The sequence below is a fragment of the Colobus angolensis genome, unplaced genomic scaffold, assembly GCF_000951035.1.
Source record: "Colobus angolensis palliatus isolate OR3802 unplaced genomic scaffold, Cang.pa_1.0 Scaffold9, whole genome shotgun sequence".
NCBI classification, from domain to species: Eukaryota; Metazoa; Chordata; class Mammalia; order Primates; family Cercopithecidae; genus Colobus; species Colobus angolensis.
In genome coordinates this window covers 1,599,426-1,617,807 of record NW_012122931.1, presented here as the reverse complement: position 1 = coordinate 1,617,807, position 18,382 = coordinate 1,599,426, and the positions used below count along the sequence as shown (strand labels likewise).

Here is an 18,382-nt window from a genome sequence, read left to right as displayed (position 1 = left end):
CCGATTAAATAAGCTCGATTAATTACTGAACATGTCTCCTTCACTAGAAGTTATATCCAGGGAGAGACTGCAGCTTACTCAGTACTGTATTTCAAGCAGCTACCATGGTGTCTGGCACTTCTTGATTGAATGACTAGGAGTTAAAATCTTTCTTTCTCTCTTTCTTTTTTACAGACAGGGTCTAACTCTTAGACTAGAGTACAGTGGAGCCATCATAGTTCACTGCAACCTCAGACTCCTAGGCTCAAGTGATCCTCCCACCTCAGCCTCCCGAGCAGCTAGGAATACAGGCGCACACCACCATGCCCGACTAATTTTTTTTTTTTTAAAGATGGGGTCTCACTATGTTCCCCAGGCTATTCCCAAACTCCTAGCCTCAAGCAATCCTCCCATCAAGGACTCCCAAGGTGCTAGTATTACAGATGTGAGCCACTGCACCTGGCAAGTATTTCTTAAATAAATGTCTAAAGCCTAATTCTGCCTTCAGGCAGCATGACTTAAATTTAATCCTTCTACAAGAGACGTAAAATATTTGTGAACAGCTATCATTTTTCTATTTTCTTCCCCCTTTTACCCCACTTTGTCCAAATTAACTTGTATTAAATATCAATGCTAAATGAGTATATATCAATACATTCTAGTTTGCTTTTAAAATATGGGTCCTTCAAACTATATTTAGGTACAATTTGATCAATAGATTGTAAACTCCATGAGGACAGGAACCATCTGGGACACCTAGGGTCTATCCTGGCACCTGGCACACAAGAGGCAAATACAGCCTGCTCAGATCAGGTAAGATGTAATCAGCTTCTCTGGCAGCCATTCCAGAGTTGAATAGAGTGTGAAAGCTGAGCTTCATATACTACGGACACCCAATTACCCTAAACACGGAAAAAACTTGAACCAACTTCTTAAATGTACAACCATGGCCAAAGTCAAACTAGTGGACTGACGAACTCTCTAACAATTAAAATCACTGTTCCAGATGACAGGGTAATTCTATTTCCACGTGGAACACATTCCAGACATTAAACTCCACTGGTCTCTTCAGTGGCACCTGCAAGCCTGTGAACAGTGCTGCAGGCAGGCTGGTCCTCCGGAAAAGAGGGATCATACCATTCTGACAGGGAGTGCTTGCCTGGTCGCACTCAATGCAAGTCACAGGGCTTGAATTAAAGTGCAGGAGCCCAGGCCGGGCACGGTGGCTCACGCCTGTAATCCCAGCACTTTGGGAGGCCAAGGTGGGCAGATCACCTGAGGTTGGGAGTTTGAGACCAGCCTAACCAACATAGAGAAACCCCGTCTCTACTGAAAATACAAAACTAGCCGGGCATGGTGGTGCATGCCTGTAATCCCAGCTACTCGGGAGGCTGAGGCAGGAGAATCGCTGGAACCCAGGAGGCGGAGGTTGCAGTGAGCAGAGATCATGCCATTGCACTCCAGCCTGGGCAACAAGAGCAAAACTCCATCTGAAAATAAACAGATAAATAAATAAAGTGCAGGAGCCTCTAATCTTAAAATCAGAATCTTAAAATAAGCAGTTAGTCCAGTGAGTCATATAGACTTCCTCTTGCAAGTAATCCTGGTTGGACATTTTACCTGAGAAGAACTATCTAAGGCAAGGGTAAAATCAGGATCTACACCAGATGAGATCCTGTAGGCTGCCCAGCCACAACCCCTGTCCTCCATCAAGACCCTACTCTAGGAAAGTAGTGCACACCATTTTGGTGGTGGTGGTTGGTTGTTTTGTTTTTTGAGATAGAGCCCCGCTCTGTCGCCCAGGTTGGAGAGCAGTGGCCTGACCGTGGTTCACAGTTCACTGCGACCTTCGCCTCCCAGGCTCCAGCAATCATGTCACCTCAACTTCCCAAGTAGCTGGGAATACAGGCACACACCACCATGCCCGGCTAATTTTTGTATTTTTTTGTAGAGACAGGGTCTCCCTATGTTGCCCAGGCTGGTCTAGAACTCCTGGACTCAAGTGATCCATCCACCTCAGCCTCCCACAGTGCTGGGATTACAGGCGTGAGCCACCACCCCCTACCTAGCAGAATGTTTCTGTCCAATGCTCAGTGTTAAGACTTTTAACTTCTTTATCACTGCACTAAAAATGATAATGGTACTAAACTGGTAGCAATTTTATGTTGGTATGTCAAAGGCTACCTACTATTCTACTCCTATTTATATTTTTAAGTGTTTATTGACTTATTCATTTGTATTTCAATCCTGCCCTACCGGGGGGTACTACCAGGCACAATCACTCTGGTCAGTAAAGTGAGATGTGATTTGTGAACCTCCTGAAGGGAAGGGAGGAGTGCAGACGGAAACACCTGGCAGAGCAGAACACCAGCATCAATCCATGTCCTTATCTTCGAAAGCCAAATTGAAAAAGAAACCTGACTCCAGATCTAGATTTTTTTCCCTTTCATATTGGACCCAAAAGTTGTGTTCTCACTTATGTTCATCATTATAACTTCACTTCTGTAAGCAACCTTTTTGAATAAGACGTAGGTTTGCGGAAGAAGATAAGGGCTCTGTGTTGTAAGTATTTGGAGATGAAACAGAAGGCACATAGGTCAATCTGTTTTCACCATTCATCTTAACTAATATCATTCTTTAGGTGTTTACAGACGGATGGCTTACATGCCTAGGATGACACATGAACTCCAGCCTAACAGCCATGGATAGTTGTCATTAGCAGGACCCGTATGCCATTTTTTTCACATATCTCTGCCCTAGCCACGATGCATTATGAGCTGTGAGAGCCAAGAGATATATATACCTTTTGAAAATACTAGTGACAGATACCTAAGATGTCTTTAGAAAGGGTTTATCTGAAATTACAGGGGAATATTCGAACTTTTCAAAAACAAGTGCTGTGATATGTGGCCTAGACACTACCCTCCATGACTCCTCAGGATTGCAGGTAACATAAAATAGGTGACTGCAGATCGATGTGCCTAAGATAATTTTGTACACATTTGTCTATGATGTAAAAATGCACTACATGTGTAAATGAAGGCAGATGTCTCTTCACTATAACTTGTTTTCTATATCCGATTTTTTATCCATAAAAATTCAAGGACAATTCAGACACAGGTCCAGGCATGGATGGACTATTTTATTATCAGGTACAGTTAGATAGAGCAGAAACGTTACACTGTTAGGTTAATGCTCTGCTCTGGCTCAGGAATTCTCAGGTGACTTCTTAGGGTAATATTCTATCAAGTGAACCAAGGCGCCTTCAGCACAAATGCATCTAAAAAGGGTAAGATACTTGCTCCCATTCTCTCTTCCTATCAGTGCCTAGAAGGAAGGAGAAAAGGGTAGGAAATAACTACTTACTATGTGAGAGTAAAACAGCTGATGGTAAAACCTGCCAACACGTGTAGTCATGTGTGATTTAAAAGGTCTCAGCAGCGGGAATCCCTCTCAAGGACAAACTGGGGTAGGAGAGCTCCAACTTGCCAGATTCTCCATTCAGAATTTCTGCCATTAGGGGCATTGATGGATGGTTTGCTAAAGCTTACATCCTATCGCAAAGGTGAAGAATCTTCTAGTAACTTGCGTATCAGGCCAGAGCTTGATTGTGGTAAGGCATATCTCTTCAATAAATAATGCTTATGTTTTGACTTTCTATTAACAGGAACAACACTATTTACTAAGAAAATACAGGCCGAACAGATACCATGTATATTTCAAAAAGACACTACCCAGAGCTTCTCCTAAAAGAAATATAAAGCAAACTGTGAGATATCTTTAGGTTTCAGGTTTATAGGACCGAAACAGAAGTATTCTAGGGAAAAAGGGTATAGTTTGATAGTCTAGAGCAGTGGTTCTCAAAATGTCGTCCTGGCACCACTAGCGAGAGCATCACCTGGGTATTTGTCAGAAATGTAAATTCTCAGGCCTTTCCCCAGATCTCTGAATTAGATACTTTGGGGGTGAGGTCTTCTAGGTAATTCTGATGTCCACTAAAGGTTCGGAATCACTGGTCTAGGAAAAAGAAGGATGAAGGTAAAAAACATTCATTCATTAATATACCTCCGTTGAGGTTCAAAAGGAAAAAAATATGTATCGTGCATAAACCTTGGGAAGAAGGCTCAATGGAATTCTTCCAGGTGCTAAAGGTACCAGCACAGACCGAATGCCAAGCCTGATAAGCACTTAGCAGATTACATACCTGGGTATACTACAGAAGTTTAACAAAATAATTTATAACCCAGACAGTACATAAGGCCACCTTCTGACTTGGGCCTCTCCTGCCTACTAGTTAAAAAACAAAAAAAAATGTTTTTAATAAAGCCTAAGTCCATTTTTAGAGCAGTAATCTATCTAAAATGATCAGCTGGGTTTCAAGCTGGGTCCATAAAGTCCCTAAAGCCATATCCAAAATTCCATGTCTGTATGAATTTTTTTGGTGATGATGGGACATGAAGGGTAGAAGAGAAATTTGGTCCACAGCTTCCCACAGATTTTCAGAGGGGAACTGAGTCCACACACCTTCCCACCACCACCAAAGTTAAGAACCACTGACCTGACCTGTGAGTTAATTTATGAGGTCAGCAGATGAAGCAGTTTATCACAGAGGAAGACTAAATGTTTGGGCTGTGGCATCAACCAAAAAGGTTCATATTCCAGCTCAGCCACCGAATAAGTAACTTTAGGCAACTTAACTCTAAGCCTGTTTCCTCCTCCCATGCTGCCTTTTAAGGCTGTAAGAAGTTAATGGGGAATCAGACATGTAAAATACCACAGTGCTTGGCACATGAGTACTCAAAAAATATAAACTTTATTATAACAATATTACTACTTAACAAAAATGTATTGCTAGGCACATAATAATTACAGTGTATCCATTTAACAACTGCTATTTGAAACATTGATAAAACCATTGTGTAACTTAAAATGGATACAGTTCAAGTTTGTTACTATGCTCTGTGAACTACTCAAAGTAGCAGTCTTAATTATTGCAGACACTAAGGTCACTGCCTCTGCTCTTCCTACAGCTCCCCTCTGTGTCTTCCACCACATCACCAACAGAAGGGCAAAACTGTCCTTTGTTACTCAAACGCTTCCCGGCCTCCACTGCCATCATATTTACTTAAGAGAGTAACCTGTGAGTTGTAGGGCAGTAACTACTATGCTTTATCTTGGACTAAAGCATGGTTTTTAAGGCATTTTACTTACTAGGTGTAAATCTGAATTCATTCAACTGTAAAAAGTATTGTTACCTTTTGCTGATTCCCTGTTCATAATGAAAGTTAGCACTGAACAAGAGAAAGGACAAGAAACTGACAAGGTCCTGAGACAGTATATTTTTATATACAGCATGTAAAATTTGAATTTTTATTCTCTCCCATGAAAACAGACATAAAGTTACTAAATTCTAGCAACTACAGGCTTAAAAAGTAAACCAGAGAAAGAATATAATCTCAAATTGTTGACAGTTTACCTCTTTCAGATAAACTTAAATGGAGAATGAGTATTTCATGCCATCCAAATTATATTAGTTACCAATTCATGATCTGAGGTTAAGAAAAACAAACTCAGTGTTTGAGTGTACGCTACATAGACACATTTCAAGCAAACAGCCACAGGTTTTAATGCTACTAAGTACACTTTTCTTTCATGCCTTCGGCTACTTAAATGACAAAACCAATGCAAAGACTAACCTTTCAGAGATTTATAATATGGGAAAGTTATAGGGAATTACCTTTTAAAAAAGTATTATGATGTAAAGGAAAGGATAAATGCTAAACAGATCTTCACCCAACAGGGTAGGCGCAAAGTCACCAATTTGCTTGGTTATTACAGAACCATTAACACATTGCCTCAATCGATTTAGTCAGAATGTTTACATGACACCCCAAAGGACTTTAAATCACAGAAATGTAGGCCTAGAAATGCTCATTAATTTACATTCCAACTTTTACTTCACCGATGAAGACACTGAGGCTCAGAGAACTTAAGTGACCCACTGAAGGTCAAAAGCTATCTGACTCTTTAGGAGAGCCCGAAATGGCTGAGATATTGCTGTACATGGCTCATCGGCATTCAAGAATATCCAATTAATTCCAGGAAAAGCTAATTTTAGTTCACCATGGGCCTGGAACCCAGAAATAAACATACCTGTAGCCTAACAAACTTCAAATGAAGACAGAGCTATAAGATCAAGTCAGCTCTAATTCAGAGCCCAAAATTCACCCAACACTACATACATAAGAGGCCAGACCCTATTTTAAGAAATACCTCTGCGATAAATAATAAATGAAAATAGCCAGATTGATACTTGAAGCCAGTGGTCCTCAACCTCTGGTGCACATTGGAATCAGTCTTCTCCCAAAATACATACACAAGGTGTCCGAATATGTAGGTCTACCTACTATAGTGCCAAATATCTGTACATCGAGGTTCTCATGAGCACTATGGTTTCAGATCTCTTGTTTCCAGCAAGTTCATTATTCTGCAAACATTACATACAGAGGTATACATTAGATTTGCCCTAGTAAGATTGTTAAGTTTCATCTCAGGAGTGAAACCAGGCATGCACAGAAGGCATCATATTACACCACAACAGTAGCAGTCTCAGTTTTTACTCTAAATCCAGTGAGGAAGAGGACAACGGAGTCACAGGACTTGAAGCACTCTAATTTTACGGAAACAAAAAGGCCGGTAGCCACCTGCTTTCTAACCAGGAATTCAGGAACATCCCAAGTGTTTATGACACCAGGAAATGCATGAAGCAGAGAAAGTTTACATCATCTGCCCTTCTAGGCACGTGATGTAAGAGTGTTTTGGATAAGATATTAACTTCAGTAAGAGGATATTTTCCGTTTACATCCTCTATAACTACCCCTTAAGTTTACACCAGGTGGTTAGAGGAAGATTCTGCAGCTCCCCAGGGCAACAGCAAAGAATGTTTCAGTGTTTCTGAGGAGCCTCATTTGCCTGATGCATGACTGTTAAAGGTACATTTCCCTACACAACTCTAAATCAGTTTTCACATTTGCATATTCCAGGTTTACTCAGGAATGCTCAACTTAAGAATCACAGGTGGTTGCTCGGTAAATCAAAGGCTCCCCAAAGATTAGGTTTTATAATGCTTCCCAAAATTTACAGCTCCACTTTGCCAGGCTGTTTGAATTCAGATGACTCCAAGCTGATCCCAAAATTATAAATCAAAGTATCTCAGAAGAGTATTATTCTATTTTAGCACTTTTATAGCTTACTCTATGCAACGTGAAGTGTTATTTCTATGCTTTCTATTAAAAAAAAAAAAAAAAGAGCCAGCAAGGATTTTAGCAGGACTTCTTTCTGCAGTAAACTCATCAGTTTTATTAAAATATCAAGTACTTTTTAGCCTAATTTAGACTAACAAATTTACATGCACAACACTGCCATCCCAAACAAAAGCTAAGGCAGATAAGCCAAGTGCATCCCCCCACTTTAACATTAAACAGAACACACGTGCATAAACCTTGGCTAAATGATAAATTTTAATCACGTACAGGTCAGCTTTGATCTAACAACACATAAATGTAAGAGTCATATCTTTGGAGTCAGTCAGATCCCAGCAGTTCCAGTCCTGGCTCAGATACAATCGGGGTGTGATCTTAGGCAAAGTACCCTGCTCTCTCCGGGCCTCAGTTTCTTCATTTGAGAAGACTGGAGGTGTTAAGAAGTGGTTGCCTCTTCTCTTTGTCGTGAGGACCAAAGGAGATAACGACTGCCAAGCACCTCCACAGTGCCTGGCACACAGACAGCAAGCACTCCATTCACGTTAGCTGTTGTTCTTAGTTAGGAGGACCGCGTCCCCTCCCAAGTCCCCACCACAAATCCAAAACACACAAAGCAAAACTCTTTAACAGGAAACACAAAGAAAGAGCTTTAATTCTACAAGGTCCCTCCGACCGCAGGCTCTTCATCCTCCAGTTCCTCAAATGAATGAATGAACGCCTAGGAGTGGCTCTGCCAATAGCCGTCTCTTAGGAATCACCTTTGCCGACTTTCAGGTAACTGTCTTTCACCATCAATTAAATTACCCACAAGTACACCCAGAGCGAGGCACAACAGTCATGCAAATTTCAGCGGAGACACCGAGTCCGGGCGAGTCCTTGATCCCCACAGGCAACCTCCATTCATTCTCCACGCCCCTCTACCCCGACCCCTCTCTTTAAGTTCTGGGACCAGCCCTACCCTCGCGACCCTTCCCCTCCCGCCAAGGGTCTCTACCCTGCCCTCCGCACCTAGCGTGAACCTGTCACCCCACCAAGTGAGGGATTGACGAAGGGGCCCACCTCACCCCTGCCCGAGGGACCGAGGCCCGGGGTGCAGCCGTCCCCTCGGGCGCCAAGGAGGGGCGAAGTGCCCGGTCCGGCTCGCCTCTCCTCCCCAGGAACCGGCCAGTCCCGGCCGGGCCCGTCGGAGATCGCGCGTAATAAGAGGGAGGGGAGAGCTCTCCGACCCCCCCCCCTTCCTCGGGATCCCTACCAAGCAATTGAGCCTCTTGCTCCAGCCCCTCCGAGCCTCCCCGACTGCAGTCATGGTGCCAAGGCTGCCCCAGGAAGCCCCCATAAAAAGGAGGGGGAGACACCCCCATACTCACCCACCGTCTCCTCCCCCTCAGCTGTTTACCTCACAGTCCCTCCAGCCTACAGGGCGCCGCCATCTTGGACGTACAGCACCTCCCCCGTCGTGAAAGGGCCAAGGCCGACGGCGGCCTCCGCCACGAAAAAGAGTCCCCCTCCGGAGCTCCCCTCCTTCTCGAAAGGAAGGACAGACGGCCGCGCTCGGCAACCTCGCCGGAAGGAAGAGGCTCTTCCACTCATAACTCACGATGCGGGTTGGAAGAAAAAAAAAAGCAAGGAGGGTTTTTATAGAAGGGGGCGGGGCCAGGCGGAAGGATCCCGAAAGGAGGCTGCTAAGAGATCTTGTGACTCCGCGAAGGAGGCAAAAAGAAGGGCCGGCGCGGCGGGAGGAGCCAAGCGAGAGCCCGAGGGGCGGGGCGGGTGGTCACGTGACTGGCGGGCGGGGGGACACGGCGGAGAGGCGTAAACAAGCTGGAGGAGGCTGGGTGTGGTTCGAGCGCCCTCCCCTTTGCCCCCCCGAGTCGTTTCTGCCCTTCGCTTGCCTGGCGACCCCCGAGGGTCTCTCTGTGGGCGGCCACAGAGCAGCGATCCTGTTTCCCAAGGAGCCGCTGGGGCCCGCGTGGGTGAAGGGCCTACTTGGGAGCCTTGGAGTTGCGGCTCACCTAGGAAGGGGCGGAAAGCTGGGGGCCAGGGCAGCCCTCCTTCCTAGGCTGAACATTTGCAGAAACCCGCCTCCGGGATTGCGGGGGACCGCCCAGGCGTCTGCCTTCAGGTAGCTCACACTTCACACCTAGTCATGACATCTAGGGAAAACCAGCCCTAATAGGAGGCAGCTTGAAAATCAGAAGGCCTTATTGCGTTTCCTGCTGAAACAAGGCTTTAGGTCCTCCAAGCCTCAGTTTCTTCCTCTGTGAAATGGGCATAATGACATCTGTGACGTGAAGCATCAAGGAGATGAAGTATGGACAGCGCTCAGCCCACAGCCCTGCGCCTAGTAAATGCTCACTCGCTAGGTAGGTGGCCGTTATTGCGAGGCTGAGTATGATGGGCTCCATCCAGCACGAACACAAAGCTCTGTGAGAGGAGGCAGAGCGAGATGAAGTCGAACTGTAGGATATGAAAGGTGTTTTGAAGGAGTAGGCATCAGGCTGGGTTTTAAAGGAAAGGTAGGTTTTATGAAATATTAGGTTGGTGCAAAAGTCGTCACAGTTTTTGCCATTAAAACCGCGATGACTTTTGCACCAACCTAATAGAACCAGGCGAGGCGGCTGGGGAGAGAAGGCCATTCCAGGCAGAGGGAACCGAAGGAGCAAGAGTCTAGGGGCAAAATCGTGCTGGGTGGGTTATGGGAATAACAGGTTTTGTCATGGGAACCAGTTGGGTCACAGTGCAGGGCAGCCATAGTTAAGGGGGGCCAGATGTGTCAGTAGCCAGCACCGTGCGTGTTGTCAGAATTCGGAGCAGGCCCTGGATGGTACTGGGTAGGGCCGCTGCTAGTCAGTGTAGGGCCTTGGTGAGAATTAGAAAAATAGCACCCCTGGGCTGTATTTTGGCCCCTGTCCACCAGCCCCAAACCCTCCTGGGCCCTTGAGCAGTGAACAACCTTTATAAACACAGGTCTAGAGCCATGAAGGCTTAGGAGGGAGGTGAAAATTGAGCTGTTTCCTCTGTTCTAACACAGTCGCTGGGGGGAAGCTAAGAGTTCTAGATTCAAGCAGACCAGAGTTTGAATGTAGGTTTCATCATACTAACTGGATGAGCCTTAGTCTCCTCACCTGCAACATAGGGCTAATAATAATGCTAGCTCATGGGGATTTGGGGTGAATTCAGTGAGACATTAAGCTCTAAGTGGCACAGAGCCTACGCCAGTTAATGTTCTTTTTGATAACTGTTAAGTGCCAGCTGTCAGCATTCATCACTTCCAGAAACGGATCCACCAAACACTAAATTCTTCTGTGTCACCACCCGAGCATAGTCTGCATGGGGTCCAGAGATGGAAAGGTCGAGGGAAATGGGGAAGGATCTGGGTTCCCTCAGTTCCACGAATCTGCAAACTACTTCACAGAAACAAACTCCTCCCTTTGCATTCACACCAGGGCAGGGATTCACATGTCTTCAGAGATTTCTGAGACCACCAGTGATGGGAGACCTAAGGAGGAGGGCAGGGGGAGCAGCGCTGCTCTGGAGCTCTGACCCAGGAAGTCCCCCACAGCCTGACGTTCCTTGGTTCCATGACCTCACCCTGCAGGAATGCGTTCTGCCATGGAGGAGAGCAGCCATACGCAGAGCTCATCAACTGCTCGCTCTCCAGGGGGCCATAACCACATCGTCACTGTCTCTACACTGTCTGGAAGAAGAATGGTCATTGTTATCTCATTATGGACCACCAGTGGCTTGCGAGAAGAGGCTAAAGATGACAGGCAAAGACAGCTCTACCACCATCTCCTGCCACTTACCAGGCTGGACCACCTAGATATTTTCTACTTCTCTGGGGTTGATTTTTATCGTTTGCTTAACACACACTATTCAGACCACTACCTTCCACACAGCACCCTGGAGCCTCCCTGTGACGGGGCTTCCTGGCTGGCCTGTCTGAGCAGGAAAGGACTGAGCCCTGCGTAGGCAGGCATGCTGACGGGATGCACGTGGTGGGGGACATCTGCTGCATTTGGCTGTGTGACATCTCCCCCCGGCCATCTGAATAGGTGAACCGCCCTTCCTCGATTCTTTCAGTGCTGATGGTCCTCACAATCACAGTACCAGCCCCAGGCCACAGCAGGCGGACCAGGCCTGGCCAATCTGAGATGCCCATCATGGAGTTGTTAAAAGAAAACTTAAGTTCAATGAGATGACATTTAATTGAGCAAAGAAAAAAGAAAGAATTCGCGAATCAGGCAGCCTCCAGAATCACAGCAGATTCAGAGAGACTCCAGGGGTCAGAACAAATTTATAGACAAAGTGCAGTGTCCTGGTGCAGTAGCTCACTTCTATAATCCCAGCACTTTGGGAGGCCAAGGCAGGTAGATGGCTTGAGGTCAGGAGTTCAAGACCAGCCTGGCCAACATGGTGAAACCCTGTCTCTACTAAAAATACAAAAATTAGCCGGGCATGGTAGCGGGCACCTGCAATCCAAGATACTCAGGAGGCTGAGGCAGGAGAATCACTTGAACCTGGGAGGCAGAGGTTGTAGCGAGCTGAGATTGTGCCACTGCACTCCAGCCTGGGCCACAAAATGAGACTTGGTCTCCAAAAAACAAACAAACAACAACAACAAAAACAAAACTAAAGTGACGTACAGGAATCGGAAGTGAGGTACAGAAACAGTGAGATTGGTTGCAGCTTGGCATTTGCCTTATTTGAACAGTTTGAACACTCAGCAGTCTGTGAGTGGTTGAAGCATGGCTGCTGGGATTGGCCAACACTCAGCTATTGTTACAGGTGCATACTACTAAGTTAAGTTTTCAATTTTGCGTGCCTGTTAAGCTGGGTTACCGCTGGTCCACAAGGACTCGAATATATAAGTACGGAGTCCTTCTCAGGCCATATTTCGTTTGCTTTAACAAGCAGACATGGTTGGTCTACAGTGGACCTGTGATTTGAACCAGACTAGAGTGTTCCTCTGGGTCTTTATAGATGGTTTTTTTTTAAAAAAAAAAAAAAACAATTTTTCTCTTTCCTTTGGGGTCACTAAACTGCGATGAGGAAGCTATGGCTTCTCCCTTCCCCTGTCCTACAGCAAGGTGTGTGACAAGTCGAGTTAAAGAGTGACAGAGACAGAAACAGAGATGGAAAGAGAAATTCATGCTGCTATCTTCTGCATTTCCAGAGTCCCTGAAACCAGCTTTGCCCTGGCCTTCCAAGTTCCATGAAGCAATAACTATTTTGGCTAATGCTAGTTTCACTGGATTTCTGTCCCTCATAAACAAAAGGCCTTCTGAATGTAGTGGGATTCAGAGGCCTTTGGAAGGACACCACCAGTCAAAAATATTTCCCACTGTGTGCCCGAAGTTCATCCACTTGAATTGCTTTTTGGCTTTAGCTTTCAGCTGTCTGTGCGGCAGCCTCCTGGCCAGGTGCCCTGCCATTAGTGGGCAACCCCTACAGGATGGGGTCTGAGCTTCTGCTGGTAGTCCCCAAGGCCCTCTGCAGCCCTGGCCTCGCTAGCGCATTGGTTTCCCCTTGCTGTCTAGCACTGTGTCCTCCAGTACCAAGGAACGCCCAGAGGCTTCACACCGCCCTTTGTTGGCTCAGGCCGTCTCCTCTCCTTCCGCACCAGATGGCCTCTGCAGCCTGTTCTGGTCATTCTCCATTTGCCCTTCTCTGTCTGGACTCCCCTCTAAGCCACACCTGCTAAGCATGTCCTCTCCCTCCTCTTGGATTTCACCAAAGTGTGGCAGGGTCAGGTGAGCGAGGAAGAGCCTTCCCACCTGGCCTGGCCTGGCTGTGATGCACAGCTCCTGCTGCGTGGCCTGTCTCACCCTTGCTGTTAGTAATGGTTCCCCTCACTCACTCTTCACACTCAGAGGTGATCACGGATCCCCACAGCTCACTAGTCCTTAGGTGCTTCAGCATCTCTTTTTTCTCTGAAGCTGCTCACACCTGTCTTTTTAATTATCCCTTGGAGGGTGCTACTGTTTCCCGCCAGGATCCCAACTGCTACAGCCCCTTAGAGAATCTGCCTTCAACCCAGGCTACTCACTGTGAATCAAGCCAAACCCACAGATACACACACACACACACCCTGATTGGACCTGGATCAGGGCTGAAAACCTTCCTCACACTGAACCAGCCAGATTCTCCTTCTTGAGAATTTGAACTGAGAGACCCCAAGACTGAGATACGTTGTGTTGGTGGAGGATTACAACTTTACACAGCTGCAGGGGGATCATTCAAACTGCTGTACTCCAGGAGAGGCAGATCACTAAGAAAACACCTCAAACAGGTGCCTTCGGGGGTTATGCAATAAGACGGGACTGTGCTGCTCCCTGGGGGGTAATATGGAGTTGGACCCAGCTATGGCCATCAGCAGCACTCTAGACAGCAGAGGTTAAGCAGGAAGAGCTACTAGGAGCCTTGATGAGGAAGCCGGCATGCCCAGACCAGAAAGGAGCAGCTGTGGCAACAGAGAGGAAGGAGATCTGCAGGAATAACCCATTGCCTAGGAGGCCTGCTTGGGTCTGGAAGATGCCCCTATATCTTTTCAATAAATTCCATTTTTTCATGCCTGTAATCCCCACACTTTGGGAGGCTGAGGCAGGAGGATTGCTTGGGGCCAGGAGTTCGAGAGAAGCCTGGGCAACATAGCAAGACCCCATCTCTACAAAAAATGAAAATTAGCCAGACATAGTGGCATGCAACTGAAGTACCAGCTACTTGAGTGGCTGAGGCGGGAGGATCACTTGATCCCAGAACACTGAACCTGCAGTGAGCCACGATTGTGCCACTGCACTCCAGCCTGAGTGACAAAGTAAGACCCTTCCTCTAAAAAGTAAAAATAACACACACAAAAATTCCACTTTTACCTGAGTTAGAAGATGTTCGCTTCTGTTCCTGACAACCAACACCACCATGGAGGCTGGAGGTGGCCAAGAATGCTTTCCTTTCTTCGTCACCCAGAGCATACCTGTTCTTCCTCCAAGACTCAACTGCAATGTGATCCCCACCAGGAAGTCTTCTTGGGACCCCCAGGATGGCGTTAAAGGCCCCTGCCCTGAGCCCACTACCCCTACCAAATGCACACCTCCATTCCTTCCACCACACCGCCTGCTTACTCATATTGTGCTTATGGGCCTGTCTCCCAAGCTCTCAAGAACTCTGCTGCCCCCAGGAGGTGGGATGGATAAGAGGGCCCTTGAAACCTCTACTTCAAGGTCAAAAGACAGGAACAGGCCAGGCTCGGTGGCTCACACCAGTAATCCTAGCAGGTTTTGGTTTTTGTTTTTTTGGTTTTTTTTTGAGACGGAGCCTCGCTCTGTCGCCCGGGCTGGAGTGCAGTGGCCGGATCTCAGCTCACTGCAAGCTCTGCCTCTGGGGTTTACGCCATTCTCCTGCCTCAGCCTCCCGAGTAGCTGGGACCACAGGCGCCCGCCACTTCGCCCGGCTAGTTTTTTGTACTTTTTAGTAGAGACGGGGTTTCACCGTGTTAGCCAGGATGGTCTCAATCTCCTGACCTCGTGATCCGCCCGTCTCAGCCTCCCAAAGTACTGGGATTACAGGCTTGAGCCACCGTGCCCGGCCTGGTTTTTTTTTTGTTTGTTTTTTTTGTTTTTCTTTGTTTTTGAGATGGAGTCTTACTCTGTCACCCAGGCTGGAGTGCAGTGGCGCAATCTCAGCTCACTGCAAGCTCCGCCTTCCGGCTTCATGCCATTCTCCTGCCGCAGTCTCCTGAGTAGCTGGGACTACAGGCACCCACCACCACGCCCGGCTACTTTATTTTTGTATTTTTAGTAGAGACGGGGTTTCACTGTTTCACTGTGTTAGCCAGGATGGTCTCGATCTCCTGACCTCGTGATCCGCCCGCCTTGGCCTCCCAAAGTGTTGGGATTACAGGTGTGAACCACCGCACCTGGCCAGTCCCAGCACTTTGAGAGGCCGAGGCAGGTGACCCCTTGGAAACCAGGAATTCAAGAAGACCAGCCTGAGCATCTTAATGAGACCCCATCCCTACAAAAACATTTTAAAAATTAGCCAGGCATAGTGGTTCTCACCTGTAGTTCCAGCAACTTGGGAGTCTGAGGCGGGAGGATCACTTGAGCTCGGGAGTTGGAAGCTGCAGTGAGCCATGATCCTGTCACTGCACTCCAGTCTGGGCAACAGAGTGAGACCCTGTCTCAAAAAAAAAAAAAAAAAGCTTAGAATAAATCTTTCAAGACTTAGGCTAAGACTAAGGCTAAGTGGGAGCAGTGTCAGGGGCCAAGAGCTACTCCTGCTGCATGGCTCGGTGTCCATGGTAGCTCAAGCGCCCACAGGGCCAGCCGCCATCTTGGTTTGCTGTTATTCCAACAATTGGAGTAAAATTTATTGTCTCACAGTTCTAGAGGCTAGAAGTCCAAGATCAAGGTGTCAGCAGGGTTGGTTCCTTCTGAAGGCTTGGAGGAGATCTGGTCCCTGCCTCTCCCCCAGCTTCTGGAGTTTGGCTGGCCATCCTGAGGCTCAACCCATCCTCCTGCTTCGTTCCTTGGCTTGAGATGCATCCCAGCGTTCTCTGCCTTCATGTTCACACGACATTCTCCCTGTGAGCTTGTCTCTGTGTCCAAAATTTCCCCTTATTATAACTACACCAGTAACGTTGAGTTGGGAGCACACCCTATTCCAGCATGACCTCATTTTAACTAATGACATCTGCAGCGACCTTATACGTAGTCACATTCTGAGGAACTGCAAGTTAGGACATCAACATGTCAATGTTTGGGGGAATAAATTCAGCCCACAACAGGTCCCAAGGGCTGCGTTACTCACATTCCTATCCATGGTTTGTGCAGGGGCCTTCTCTAATTTTTATATTTGCATTTGTTTGTTCCCTTTTTTTAATTTTTAATTTTTATTTTTTTTTTTTGAGATGGAGTCTTGCTCTGTCGCCCAAGCTGGAGTGCAGTGGCACAATCTCAGGTCACTGCAACCTCTGCCTCCCAGGTTCAAGCAATTCTCCTGCCTCAGCCTCCCGAGTAGCTGGGATTACAGGCACAAGCCACCACACCTGGCTAGTTTTTGTATTTTCAGTAGAGACGAGTTTCACCATGTTGGCCAGGCTGGTCTCGACCTCCTGACCTTAAGTGATCCACCCACCCACAGCATCCCAAAGTGCTGGGATTACAGGCGTGAGCCACCACACCCGGCCCTGTTCGTTCCCTTTTATCTTCATTCGCCACATCCAGTTTCCTCCTTGCACATAAGCAAACATTGCCGTGCGTATCATGTGTGTCCTTTGGTCTGTTTCCTTGCAAAATGTATGTGTGTGTATTTTTAATTTATGTAAGTGGAATTATGTTATAGGTGGCAATCTGTTTCTTACTTTTCCCCCCATTCAGCATCGTTATGAAGCTCCATCTAACTGCTGAGAATTATTCTGTAATGTGAACCTACCCTAATCTACTTTCTACTCTCTCAGGGATTGACACCCGCAGTAGCACCAGAAGTAACATTGTGACAAACATCACTGTACACTATACACTATACTCTATGCACTGTACACTGCACACTCTAAACCATACACTATGCACTATACATTGTACACTGTACACTATGCACTATGCACTACACACTATACACTATGCACTATACATTGTACACTGTACACTATGCACTATACATTATGGACTGTGCACTATACACTGCACTATGCACTGTGCACTATGCACTATACACTATACACTGTGCACTATGCACTACACACTATACACTATACACTGTGCACTATACATTGTACACTGTACACTATGCACTATGCACTACACACTATGCACTATACACTATACACTATGCACTATACGTTGTACACCATACACTATACACTATGCACTGTACCCTATGCACTATGCACTATACACTGCACTATGCACTATGCGCTATACACTATGCACCGTGCATTATGCACTATACACTATGCACTATACACTACACTATGCACTATGCACTACACACTATACACTATGCACTATGCACTATACACTATGCACTGTGCACTATGCACTATACACTATACACTATGCACTACACACTATACACTATGCACTATGCACTACACACTATACACTATGCACTATGCACTACACACTATACACTATGCACTATGCACTACACACTATACACTATACACTATGCACTGTACACTATACAGTACACACTACACTACACTATGCACTACACACTATACACTATGCACTACACACTATACACTATATGCTATGCACTGCACTACACTACACTATGCACTATACGCTATGCACTATGCACTACACACTATACACTATGCACTACACACTATGCACTACGCACTACGCACCATACACTACGCACTATACACTATGCAGTATGCACTATACACTGTGCACCATACTGTTCCCTTATGGATCCAGCTCAGAATTTATTTGGGATACACAACTGGGAGGAGAACTGATAGGTCATAGGGTGTATGGACTTACTTTTTTTTTTTTTTATCTTTTATAGATAGGTCTTGCTCTGTTGCCCAGGCTGGAGTACAGTGACTCAAACACAGCTTACTACAGCCTCTACCTCCTGAGTTCAAGGGATTCTGTCCTCTAATCCCCCAAGTAACAGGATCACAGGCTTATGCCACAATGCCTGGATTTTTTTTTTTTTTGTAGAGGCGGGTCTTGCCATGCTGCTCAGACTGTAGACTTACTTTTTTTTTTTTTTAAGTTCCGGGGCACATGTGCAGGATGTGCGGGTTTGTTACATAGGTAAACGTGTGCCATGGTGGCTTGCTGCACCTATCATCCCAGTGTGCATTAGCTTTTCCTGATGCTCGTCCTCTCCCCGCCCCCACCGACAGGCCCCAGTGTGTGATGTTCCCCTCCCTGTGTCCATGTGTTCTCATTGTTCAGCTCCCACTTATAAGTGAGAACATGTGGTGTTTGGTTTTTTAGACTTTTTTTTTTTTTTTTTTTGAGATGGAGTCTTGCACTGTTGCCCAGGCTGGAGTGCAGTGGTGCAATCTCGGCTCACTGCAAGCTCCGCCTCCTGGGTTCAAGCGACTCTCCTGCCTCGGTCTCCCGAGTAACTGGGATTACAGGTGCATACCACCACGCCCAGCTAATTTTTTGTATTTTAAG

The 18,382-nt window shown here is 46.5% G+C and overlaps 1 protein-coding gene and 1 long non-coding RNA gene across 4 annotated transcripts in view; one reads left to right on the top strand and one right to left on the bottom strand.

Annotated features, from left to right (window-relative positions):
- The window catches only part of TSC1 (tuberous sclerosis 1), a 53,726-nt gene extending 45,027 nt beyond the window's left edge, over positions 1-8,699 (bottom strand). For all 3 annotated transcript variants that reach the window (XM_011931159.1, XM_011931161.1, XM_011931162.1), the window contains exon 1: positions 8,609-8,699. The gene's annotated coding sequence lies outside the window, so the exon portion shown is untranslated. The remainder of the gene's footprint in view (positions 1-8,608) is intronic.
- A 2,419-nt stretch (positions 8,700-11,118) lies between these two features.
- The window catches only part of LOC105503992, a 9,278-nt gene continuing 2,014 nt past the window's right edge, over positions 11,119-18,382 (top strand). Inside the window, exon 1 of the long non-coding RNA XR_001000556.1 lies at positions 11,119-11,296. This is a non-coding gene — a long non-coding RNA (uncharacterized LOC105503992). The remainder of the gene's footprint in view (positions 11,297-18,382) is intronic.